Source organism: Canis lupus, chromosome 12 (assembly GCF_048164855.1).
Source record: "Canis lupus baileyi chromosome 12, mCanLup2.hap1, whole genome shotgun sequence".
Taxonomy (NCBI): Eukaryota; Metazoa; Chordata; class Mammalia; order Carnivora; family Canidae; genus Canis; species Canis lupus.
In genome coordinates this window covers 14,031,909-14,042,807 of record NC_132849.1, presented here as the reverse complement: position 1 = coordinate 14,042,807, position 10,899 = coordinate 14,031,909, and the positions used below count along the sequence as shown (strand labels likewise).

The 10,899-nt window shown below is 48.7% G+C and overlaps 1 long non-coding RNA gene across 1 annotated transcript; it reads left to right on the top strand.

Annotated features, from left to right (window-relative positions):
- Positions 1-6,578: 6,578 nt before the first annotated feature.
- LOC140601171 (uncharacterized) lies at positions 6,579-10,168 on the top strand. The gene is made up of 2 exons (XR_012004219.1): positions 6,579-6,899; positions 9,835-10,168. It is a non-coding gene; the product is annotated as an uncharacterized lncRNA (long non-coding RNA).
- Positions 10,169-10,899: the final 731 nt, after the last annotated feature.

Here is a 10,899-nt window from a genome sequence, read left to right as displayed (position 1 = left end):
GAGTTCCCCAGGAGGCCTCCTGCATACCAGCAGTGTGGCCAGCTGTCTTCATCTGTCCAGATAAAGCTCGAGCGCATCCCTGCTGCCTCCGGGCCCACTAGAACCACATCTCTCTGTTCTTGTTCCCCCACACATGCAGCTGATTCTGACTGGGGTCAGGAAGGAAACTGGGAATTCAGCTCTCCCTGCTCACTGGGAGACTTTGTGTCTCTCCAGAGACATGGTGGATGGGGCAAGGGCTGCCAGTTGGAAAGAGAGGGCAATGGGCAAGCCTGCTGGCAGGGAGGTGCTACCCTCCCAGTGCGCTATTGGGCTGCGAGGCATGGTGCTGCTCCAGCCCCAGCACTAATCAGGGCCCCAAGAGAAGAGGGCATCCTTCTGGCCCCTGTCCTTCCTCTTTTCCCAGGCTGTCCCTGACCTGAAACTTCCCAGAGTTTATCCCCTGCAGAGAGCCCTCTGCAAGTATCCCCCTGATTATTCTGAGAACACTTAGGTAGTAAGGACTAAAGAATCAAGCCCACGGGTGGCCACATGTTTATTCACACTTGTTTCTCTTGTCTCTGGCCTGTGGCTGGGTGTGTTCTCCCCAGCTAGCGAGGGCCCAGTGGCCCCAGTAAGATGGATGGGCCTCCATTAATTCCACATGAGGCTCTTTTGAGCTCTGTCTGAACCTGCCAGATACTGCGACAGGATCAAGAAGGCACTTTGATGGCCTTCTATCTTCAATCTGTCCCCAGAACTTGATTCTAAGACCTGAGGCCTAAATCTATCATCTGCAAGGCTGAAGTCTTCTTGTGCCCCCAAGAGAGCCTAAGCGCCAGGTGCCTGATGGGAGATAGAGAAAATACAAATGAACTTGGAAGCCAGCAAGGCAGCCAAGGAATCTGGCAAGGGCCTGGGAGGCTGTGGAGGCATCAGCCAGCCTGGAGGTCTCAGGATCTGAGGAAGAGGGCAGTGGCAAGATGAGGACTCTGAGTCAACTGCCCAGGGCAGTGGGTTCACCAACAACCCCTGGGATTCCAGGATCACTCCTCCCACCAGCACTGAAGGCTGTGGACCAGAGCCTTGTCTCCAAGGGTTCATCTGTATGGTGAAGGCATTTGTTGGTCCAGAGGATTCCTATAAGGCTTCTTAGATCTGATGGTTGGGATTCCATTTTGTTTGAATGCTCATGTTCCGATTGCAGTGCTCATGGAAACTCAATAGGGGAATGCATTTCCAACCACAATAATTGAAAACCAGGGCCCTGGAAACCCACATTAATAAATGCTCGTGGCCTTCATGCAGTGTCTGAACTGCCCAGTGTAGTTCAGGGTAGAAGAGTGCAGTCTCCCTAATAGCTGAGGTAGCAAAGATCAAACAGCTAACCCACGCATGGAGCTTCTGTTAGTCATCTGTACTCAAGGCCAGTTGTTAGTTAAGGCCTTTGGCTTTGGAGGCCAGAAGGCGGCAATGAAAATAGGGCACAGTTCAGTGAGGGGAAGCAGACTCAGCACACATTCCTGTGTGTGCCAAGGGCTGTCATAAAGGCAGGGTTGATTCACCATTCCATTCATCTCTCTGGCCATTCATCGCTCACTCCTTGAGTTCTCCCTGGCTGCAGTTGTACAGCAGGATCTGTGTGGACAGGGAGAATTAGGTGAACAAGATAGTCTTTGCCCAGAGGGATTCATGGTCAGGGTGGAGACACAGATAAGTAGCAGCAGCTAAAGGCCACCAAGGCTTCAGGAGGCTGAGTTTGGTGTGTACCTGGCCGAGGTGGCCCTAAGGAAGCAACATGCAGAAAGAGAGGATGGCCCTGGGATGTGGTGAGTGGGCAGGTGTTAGGCAGGTGGACAAGACAGAAGTCAGACAGCTTCAGTGGTGTGGCACCACCAGGCCTGGGAGCCATGTCAAAGGGAGTGGACTTTAGCTAGAAGACAGTAGAAGGCCACAGAAGGGTTGGAAATGCAACTTGCTCAGACCTGTGCCATCAGGTGAGAGATGGTGGTGCCCTGAGCAGGTGCAGGAAGCAGAGGAGTGGGGTATCATCCTAGACACCCAGATTTCTGGTCTGAGCCGCTAGGGAGGTGTTTTGAACACAGAGGAGAGGGTTTGGGGGAAGATGACAAGTTCAGCCTTCCCTGAATCACACACACGTGTATTTCCTTCAAGCATTAAAGGTTTCATTGACAGTCTGCAAATGATTTATTGTTCCTCCCTGTCTGCATCCATTATCCCTTGGATTTTTAGTCCTATCTACCCACAGACAGAGAGAGGCACAGAGACAAGAAGAGAACCCCAGAGAGTGCATCCCGAGAAAAGCAAACCTTTCTTTCTCTTTCCTTTTGCCCCCAGACCAAGCCTCTCACAAGTGTGAGCCAGTTCCACTGCCCACACAGCACCTGTACCTATCTCCCACCTCATTCTGACAGTGGCCCTGGAAGCCTTTTGAAATGGAGGCCCCAGGAGGAACCATAACTCACCAAAGGTCACACTTCAGACAGTAAATGTGTCCTGATGCTCACGGTGCAGTGGTCACTGGGACACATGGCTCTCATGGCTCTACCTCCCTTCGTGGCTGTCAGGAGGCACCCAGCAGGGCCTGGGACATGGCAAAGCCTCGCCTTGATGCATGGGACTGTGTGGTTAAGGGATGCCTCCGGTGGACACACCAAGGGTCTCTAGCCCATATGAAAGGTTGAGAATATGAAAAGAAAAAAAAAAAAAGTCAGGTCTAAATTCCTGTGGAAGTGCCTCCTGACCTTCTCTAACATGGTGTGGTTTGAGTTTTCCGGAAACCAAGCCCCCCAACTAATGGTTCTACTCTCTTTTCTAATAAATATGTGGCCCTGGGCCCGGCTCCCTTCTCTGCTTTGTCATGAGGGACCCGTTATTTATGACTTAGGGATGAGTCACAGGCCTTGGCAAGGAGCTCACGGCTCTGGGCCCAGTGTATTTTTCCACTCAGTAGCAAGCGAAGGAGGACGGACGCTTGTAAATTCTCCCGTTGAAACAACTGTGTAGGTATCTTCACAGGGATGCTCTTCCTAGCTGAGATATAAATCTCCCTGTTGGACATTTCTGGTGGTCTTTGGCTGCTGCCCAGGAGTGCGGGTGGGGGCTCTATGGACTCTGGACTTAGCCCCCACCCCAGCTCCCAGGCCACACAAACAACTATGTGCCTCACAAAAGTGCCACGTATTCTGTGGGGATTTTTCCAAGGCACCTTGGACACAGTGAGTCAATGGAAATGAAGGTGTCAGAACAATGAGTCCCAGGGAAGATAACAGTGGTACATGGGAGACACAGGCAGTAGGATATAAGGGCTTCCAGGGTTCCCCATCACCCTCAGAACTCAGTGTGCCTTCCTTAGCTGGTCACTCTTGACTCTCTGGTGCTGGGGCTTGCCCAGGTGTAGACTGCACTGGCCTGAACTCCCAGCCTCTGTGCTTTGCTCCAGCTTTTCTCTCTCCTTCCAAACCCCCAGCCACAAAGCCCTTACTCAAACACTATGCTATTAGTGATCTATGTTGCAGATGATTTTTTTTTAACTTCCTATTTGTCTGTCTTATTTGCCCAAATAGATTTTGAGTTCCTGAGCAGAAGGTCTCATGTCTCTTTACATCATTTACATGATGACCAAGCACTTGATCTGGGAGGCAGATAGGAGAGATGTCAAGAAAGACCTGAGATTCACACCCTTCTTGCAAGCTAGAAAGCTTGCCTGCCACTATTTCATGGATGCTGGCAGAAGACATTAGACTCCTGGGTCAGACACAAAGGACTCTAGACTGACAGTGATAACAGTATCTGGAGCATGAGCATTTGTGCCAGTCCTGGGAACTCGAATTTCTACAGGGTTAGGCAGGGGGCTGCATGATACCTACACATACATTACAGAAGATCTCTGAGCTTAAGGAGCCTGAATCTTTTATAATAAGCAGTAAGCATGCCTAAATTTTGATCCAGAAGTGGACATTCTCTTTACCGTTCTGGACAGCAAACAAAGCTGCTCTCTCATCCACAGGGAGACACTTCTATCTTCCTAGACTGTTAACTACACAAACCACCTTGAAAAGGCAGTCAAGAACAAAGGGAGCCCATGTCTGTGCTGGAAAGATGTGCAGAAAAATGATGCATGGAGCATTGTCTTCCAACAGGGGACTCAATAGATTTTTTAATTCATCTCATAATGACCAGCTTTGGCACTGTCCAAAACTCTGTCATAGTGCACCAGCCTAGAGATCCCAAACTCTGCATTGCACATCAGAGTCTTGGTGAGATTGAGGGTAAGAGCGAGGGATATATATACCTCATTTGTAAAAGCATATTGCAAAAAAAAAAAAAAAAAAAAGCATATTGCAGCAGGTTCTCTTGGTTCTCTGCCATAGACTTCACTTCCAGACTAAAGACTACTTGCTTCGCACCTGCCTCTGCCTGTGCAGAGGACAAGCCAGAGCTGTTGAAGGCATAGCGATCCTGTTATCAGTCCTCAGCCAAAGATGGGGAGATGGAGCATAAATACCTCAGCTTCTTTGCCCTTGCCTGGGACAACTCAGTGAGACTGTGCCCCAGTTTCCCACAACAATAGCTGCTCAATGGCACTCCCTTTATTGGTCTCTTCCCTTCCCTTTTTCACTCCTGCACTCTCTCAGTGCCTTCAGAGATCACTTCCTTACTTGCATATAAATCTTTTTCATAGTACTACTACTAGGGGATCCCAACCTTAATTGACATCATAATATTCTTTTTTTTTTTTTGACATCATAATATTCTATGTTCGAAAAATGAAGTGTGTACTGTCCTCACAATACAAGATATACAAAATAAAGTTTACCAGTGGCTGTCACTAGTTGGATGTTTACAATCTGCCAGGTCCTGGATGCTGAGTACATTCAGCTCATAATCCTCATTAATCCTTATCACAACCTTTCCAATAAAATTGACATCATAATAGTCTGAAAAATGAAGTGTGTATTGTCCTCACAATACAAGATATGCGAAATAAAGTTTACCACACCAAGCCTGAGTCATGGTGACATGCAAAAAAATAGTAATGATTCCTTCCAAGAGAGGGGGAGATCAAAAGAGGACAGGGAGAGAAAGAAATATGGGATTAGAGAGGTCAAGACCCTGTGCTGGCTCTTGAGAACACAGCAGCTGAACTATCTCCACCAGTACAAAAGGAGACATGCAGCCTAAGGATCATCGGCCAAGGAGCACTGGCCTGCAGTCTTTGCTTCTGTGGTGCTCTCCTCTTACATTCCAACTCCAAGTCTACCCCCTTCTTAGTCCAGACTCTTCCTTTACAGGAATCTCAATCACACACAGGCATGAGTATCTGACAATAGCTATGAATGGGATCCTTGGGGCACTGACTTTAAACAAGCCTCAAAGCCTTGAGCTAAAGTGAGGAATGCCCAAGAAGGGGAAGGGGGTGGGAGTCCAGAGCTTCAGAACCACTTGGAGAGCTTATCCAAACCACATACCTAATGGGTTGGAGACATCCCAAGAGTGGGCTGAATGTCTCCAATTCAGCCACATCCCTGCAAAATTTACATTTTGCCCAGAACCACTCTGCCAGGCTTCCTCCTCAGCACATACACTGGGAATTCTCTCCTCCAACCCTTTAGCCAGCAAATCAAAGCATGTTAGGAAACCACTAGCATTAATTAGCACTCATAATTATTGCTCATTATCATTATTATGTCTTGAATTGAAACAGTTCTTTATATTTTTAAAAGCTTTATCACATTGACTATGTTATTGAGCCTCTTTCTTTCCATCCCCCCTCCCCCGCCATTAGATAATTCGAAAAATAATATTATCCTCATTTTATAGATAGTGAAACTCTAGATTAGTAATGGAAGCTTGATGGAAATGCTTTCACTTTATAGATAAAGTGAGACTCAGAAAGAGTGGCTTGCCTAGGGTCACACAGCACATTAGTGTCACAGAGAGGAAGAGGGGCATCTTGTTATGTAATACTGTAATGGCTGTCACTAGTTGGATGTTTACAATCTCCAGGTCCTGTATGCTGAGTACATTAATGATACATTCACCCCATTTCACGTATGAGGACATCAAGGCTCAATGTGGTTAGTGATCTGCCCCAGGAGGAAGGCAGATCCTGGCTAGGTGGGCATGGATGTGTGCGGAGTTAGGCTTCCTAGTTTGCCAGCTCTCTCCAAGCATGAGCTCAATCAGATCTGACAGCCAGATGTCTGGGATGTGACGTCAGGGCTCAGGGCAAGGGGCTGGGGGACAGCCAAGCTCTGGTTGGTAACCCCCACCCAGGCAGCTCCCCATATGCCGGGCCACATGAGAGTCAGAATGAAAGAGTATATCTGTTCCTTTCTGCTGAAAATACCCTGCTGATGGGCCTGGGTCTGGTCTTTATACCCAAACCCACCCAATATTTATGGGTCCCTGAAGAGTGCTGGACTCAATCCCTGCAGCTCCAGCTCTAGGGCAGGCAGATGCCCCAGAAAGGGCCAGTGATTGCCCATCCCAGTAGCGCCCCGCTGAGCAGAGGACTGTCCTCCCCTCTCCCATCAAAGCCTCCTCTGTTTAGCCACAACCATTTGGCCATTGCTTCCTCCACAGATCACTCCATGGTCTCTTCCCAGGGAGACATCTTGCTCCCCTCCCAGGCGTGGCCCGTGGCTCAAAATGTACACCCAGGCTGACCTCACCACTTTGCTTCAGGAATAATCTGGTGTGAGCGCTAGGCCAAGTCTCGGGTCACTGGCAATGAAAGTCTGCTGTCGAGTCCCTTTCCCCCAGCCCTGACACTGTCCTTCGGCAGCAGCCCTTGAAGCCTTCTCAGTGTCCAGATGTTTGGTGTCCTACAACCTGGCTGATGTCCAGCCACACCACAGCGGCATTAATGGAGGCTTCTGCTGGAGAAGATGGAGGTCAGTTTACTTAACTCAATTATAAACAAAAGCAATAATTATCCTGGGTGAGGGAGGGAAGGGAAAAGGAATAAATTAAGGCCAGGCTGAAGAAACACCTGTGGAAAGGACTCCTCAGCCCAGGGGAACAGCGGCTGCAGTAAACAAACCACGAGTGACCTTGGCTCACAGACATAATTTGCTTATTGTTGATGGGTTTACGCAGCCTAAAATGGGAAGAAAGCCATGGTTAAGCAGCAACCCAGTCGCCCTGTGTGGGAGCATTTAGTCACGAATTAGCAATTCATTAGTCATGAATTAGCAAAGATGGACTAGCCCTGGTCTAGGGCCATAGGCCTGAGAGGGGACTCGGCCTTATTGTTGGGGGGGCACCCAATGGGGTGGCTGCACCTTCTATAAACTTGGAGACAGACTTGGGAAGGGGTCACATTTGCACTCAGCTACAGTACTACACAGAGCCAAAGAGGTGTATGTTTTATCAAAACTCTTGGTTACAACTTGAACCAGATTAGGAAAAAACATGGATATTATCTACGCAGAGAATCCAACCAAGTCATGACAAGAGCCAGAATGCAAACAGATTTCAAGAATCCTCCTCCAGGCCTGCTTCTCTTTCTCTCTCCTCTCTCTCTTCCTGCCTCTCTCTCGATATCTATCTCTAGCAATCTCCATGCCTCTCTCTATGCTAGTTTCCTTCTCTTACAGCACAATGGCTTCTATCATACAAAAAAAAAAAAGCCTTTAACAGCTTCTAAGTTTTATATCATACTATTTCTACCTCATTCTCTCTCTGTTTGTTTTTTTAAGATTTTATTTACTTATTTGAGAGAGAAGGCAAGTGAGTGAGAGAGAACATGAGAGGGGGGAGGGGCAGAGGGAAAAGGAGAAGCAGACTCCCCACTGAGCAGGGAGCCCCACACCCGGCTGGATTCCAGGACCCCAGGATTGTGATCTGAGCACCAAGGCAGATGCCTAACCATTTGAGCCAGCCATATGCCCCATCTTAGTTTTTGTTTTAAAAAACATATCAGGGAATGGCTCTGAGTAGCCTGGATTAGGTGAGGTGGTTGGTTTTAAACCAAAGAACTAGAACCAGAAAGGTAAGGAGCTATGATTGACCCAGCCTGGTGAAGACCCAACAGTGAGCTTAATAAAGGCGAGGCTGCCAAACACCAAGGCAGTCTCCCCCCTTTTCAACCACATGGTGATGTGGACAACAGAAAAAGGAGAAAACTCCAGATGGAAGGAGGTGTGCAGGGTGTTAATAGCACAGCTGGACATGGCACTCTATTGACAGGAACAATACTGAACCATCATGGCAGCATGAGGAGCAGGAATCCAGAGCAAGGAAAATGTGATTGAGTTGGAAAGACCAAAGAAGGTACCATGCAAGTGAGTTTTGAAGGATCAGTAGGTGTTAAACAGGTAAAGGAAGGAGAAAGGGTCCTCCATGTTGGGAGAAGCAAGGGACAAAAGATACAGGAGCTTAAGAGTAAGTGGGTATGACAAGAAATGGTGTGTCTGGGTGATGGACTGAACAGTGAGTCTGAAAACCCTGATGGTCCCATCATGGAAGGCCTTGAATTCCTTGGAAAGAGGCTTAGATTTCATTATATAATATAGTCAGTGAGAAGCCATTGATATTTTTGTTGTTGTTGTTCAGTTGGCTGGTTATCGAGACATAATTGGCTTAGAACATGATGTTTAATTCAAATATGCAACATAATGATTCAGTATCTGTATATATTGGGAAATCCATTGATATTTTTTGAGCCAGGGTGACATGATCAATTATTCATTCAACAAACACTTTTGAATGCTGCCTATTTTTTAAGCCTTGTGCCTGATGCTGGGGCCAGAGAGAAGGAAAGTACATGCCCTCAGAGGGCCCCTAGACTGGTGAGAGGGATGCAGAGATGGAGCATTACAGTTCTGCTCTGACACAGAAAAACGCTGTGCCATAGAAGCCAAGTTACATCTGTAACATCTACAGTTACAATTGTAGTTGTAACTACATCTACAGTTACATCTACAGTTACAATTGTAACCAAGCTACAGTTACATCTCAGAGATCCCAGAAGGCATGGGAGGGGTGAAAAGGGGCTTCCCAGAGGGATAAACACCTAGGGATAAAACCAAGTCCTGAGGGCTGAGCCAGTATCTGGCACGTTGGGCAGATGGAGAGAAAGGGATGAGTGAAAAACACTGGTTTCAGAGCTCCTCAAACCACTTGGAATAGCAAAGCAGGATACAGGCTGGATGAAGGAGCAGTGGCCAGCTGTGGTGTGCTCTGTGGGCAGTGGGGAGCCATGGAAGGTGTATAAGCAGGGGGCGCACATTTTAGACAGCCTGGCTGCTCTGTATAGCTGGGGGGGGGGCAGATGCAAACGGGGGGCATGGGGACAGGCAGCGGCAGCTGTGAGGCCGGGAGGGAAGTGAAGACACCTGGACCGAGGCAGGGGGTGGGTGAGGAAGGGATGGCTGTGAGGGAGCTTGAGGGATGGACTGCATGGGAACCGGTAGAGAGAGCCTGGGGCAGGAGGGATAGTGTCACACACAGGAGCAACGGCCCATGGAGAAGGAGATTTGGGGAGAAAAGAACCAGTTAGTTTGGGGGGCATATTGATTTTGACCTCCAAATTAGTGGGACCTCCAGAAGGAATTATCCAGTCCTGGGTGGAAGTGTGAGAATAGAGTCAGGAGGTACTTCTGTGCAAAGATACAGACTGTGGAACCCCTAACTTTGGAAGAGGGGGGTTTGGATTGGTGGGTGCTTTAAGACTCCAACAGAGAACATGTGGAGAGAGGAGAGGGCAGGCCAGAAAAGGGAACCCCAATATTTCCTGGGAAAATAGAGGGAAACTGCCAGGGAAAATATTAACAAGGAGCAATCAGAAGTGGTTGTCCACCAATATCTGTTCTGTCCTCCTTACAGTGGCAATGGAATTTCTGCCTGGCTAGACGTCATGGTCCCCAGCTAGGTGTGGCCATATGCCGCATTCTGACCATGGGGACATAAGCTGACATGACATTGCAGCTTTGGAGTCCTGCCTCCAAAGGGAAGCTGCATGGCTTCCCTTCCTCATCTCCCCTTTCCCACGGATGACAGGGTCAGGAGCAGCCATCCAGGACCAAGAAACAGAAGTGAGTGGCACACAGAAGATGCAGAACCAGCAGAAGGAACCAGACCCTGACACCATCAAACCACCACACCAGGCATGCACCCATCCTTCTTCAGAGAGAAATGAAATTCCATCCTGCTTAAGCCACTGTATTGTGGGGTCCTTTGCCTCAGTGGGGAGCGTAATGGCCAAGGAGGAGGATAGGCAGTATAATTGGTTACCACAGAGGTCAAAGGAGCGAGGTCAGAGAAGGACTTGGCAATGAGGTCCCTGGTGATCACAGTGAACACGGACTCAGTGGGGTGGAGGGACCTGTGTCTGAGTGGAGTGGGCTGAGCTGCAAGTGCAAGTTGATTAGAGAAGCAAGTGCTAACGACTTCAAGCAGGCAGGCTGAGGGTGGAAGTGGAGAGACGGGCTGTGGGCTACATTACCAGCGGTATGCAAACAGTGATAAGAGGGACCGAGTGCTAGTAGGCACTGGTAGGTGAGGGAAAGGGCACAGGGAAGCCCTACCATTAGGGGAATGCTCTGAGTCCCAGGCTAGAGCATGGTGATGGGATGGACATGGGAAGGGTCATTACTGGGTAGGGACACCCAATCCATAGGCCCCACAAAACACCCCAAGATCATGAAGGAGACCAAGAGGATGGAAAGAATGCAAAGGCAATGTGGGGTGGGTTGGGTAGGAGAATCAATGGCTTTTGGGGGCTAGACAGAAGGCAGATTTAGACCAGGGTTAGACAGTGTTTGGTGACAGGATTGGGAAGGAGAAGGATAAGCAAAGTTCCCACAAAGTGCCCTCAGCAGCATGCATGGGCAGACCCAGGGGCTGCCCACAATGGCCTCTCTTGGGTAGCTTTCATGGAGCCATCACCAT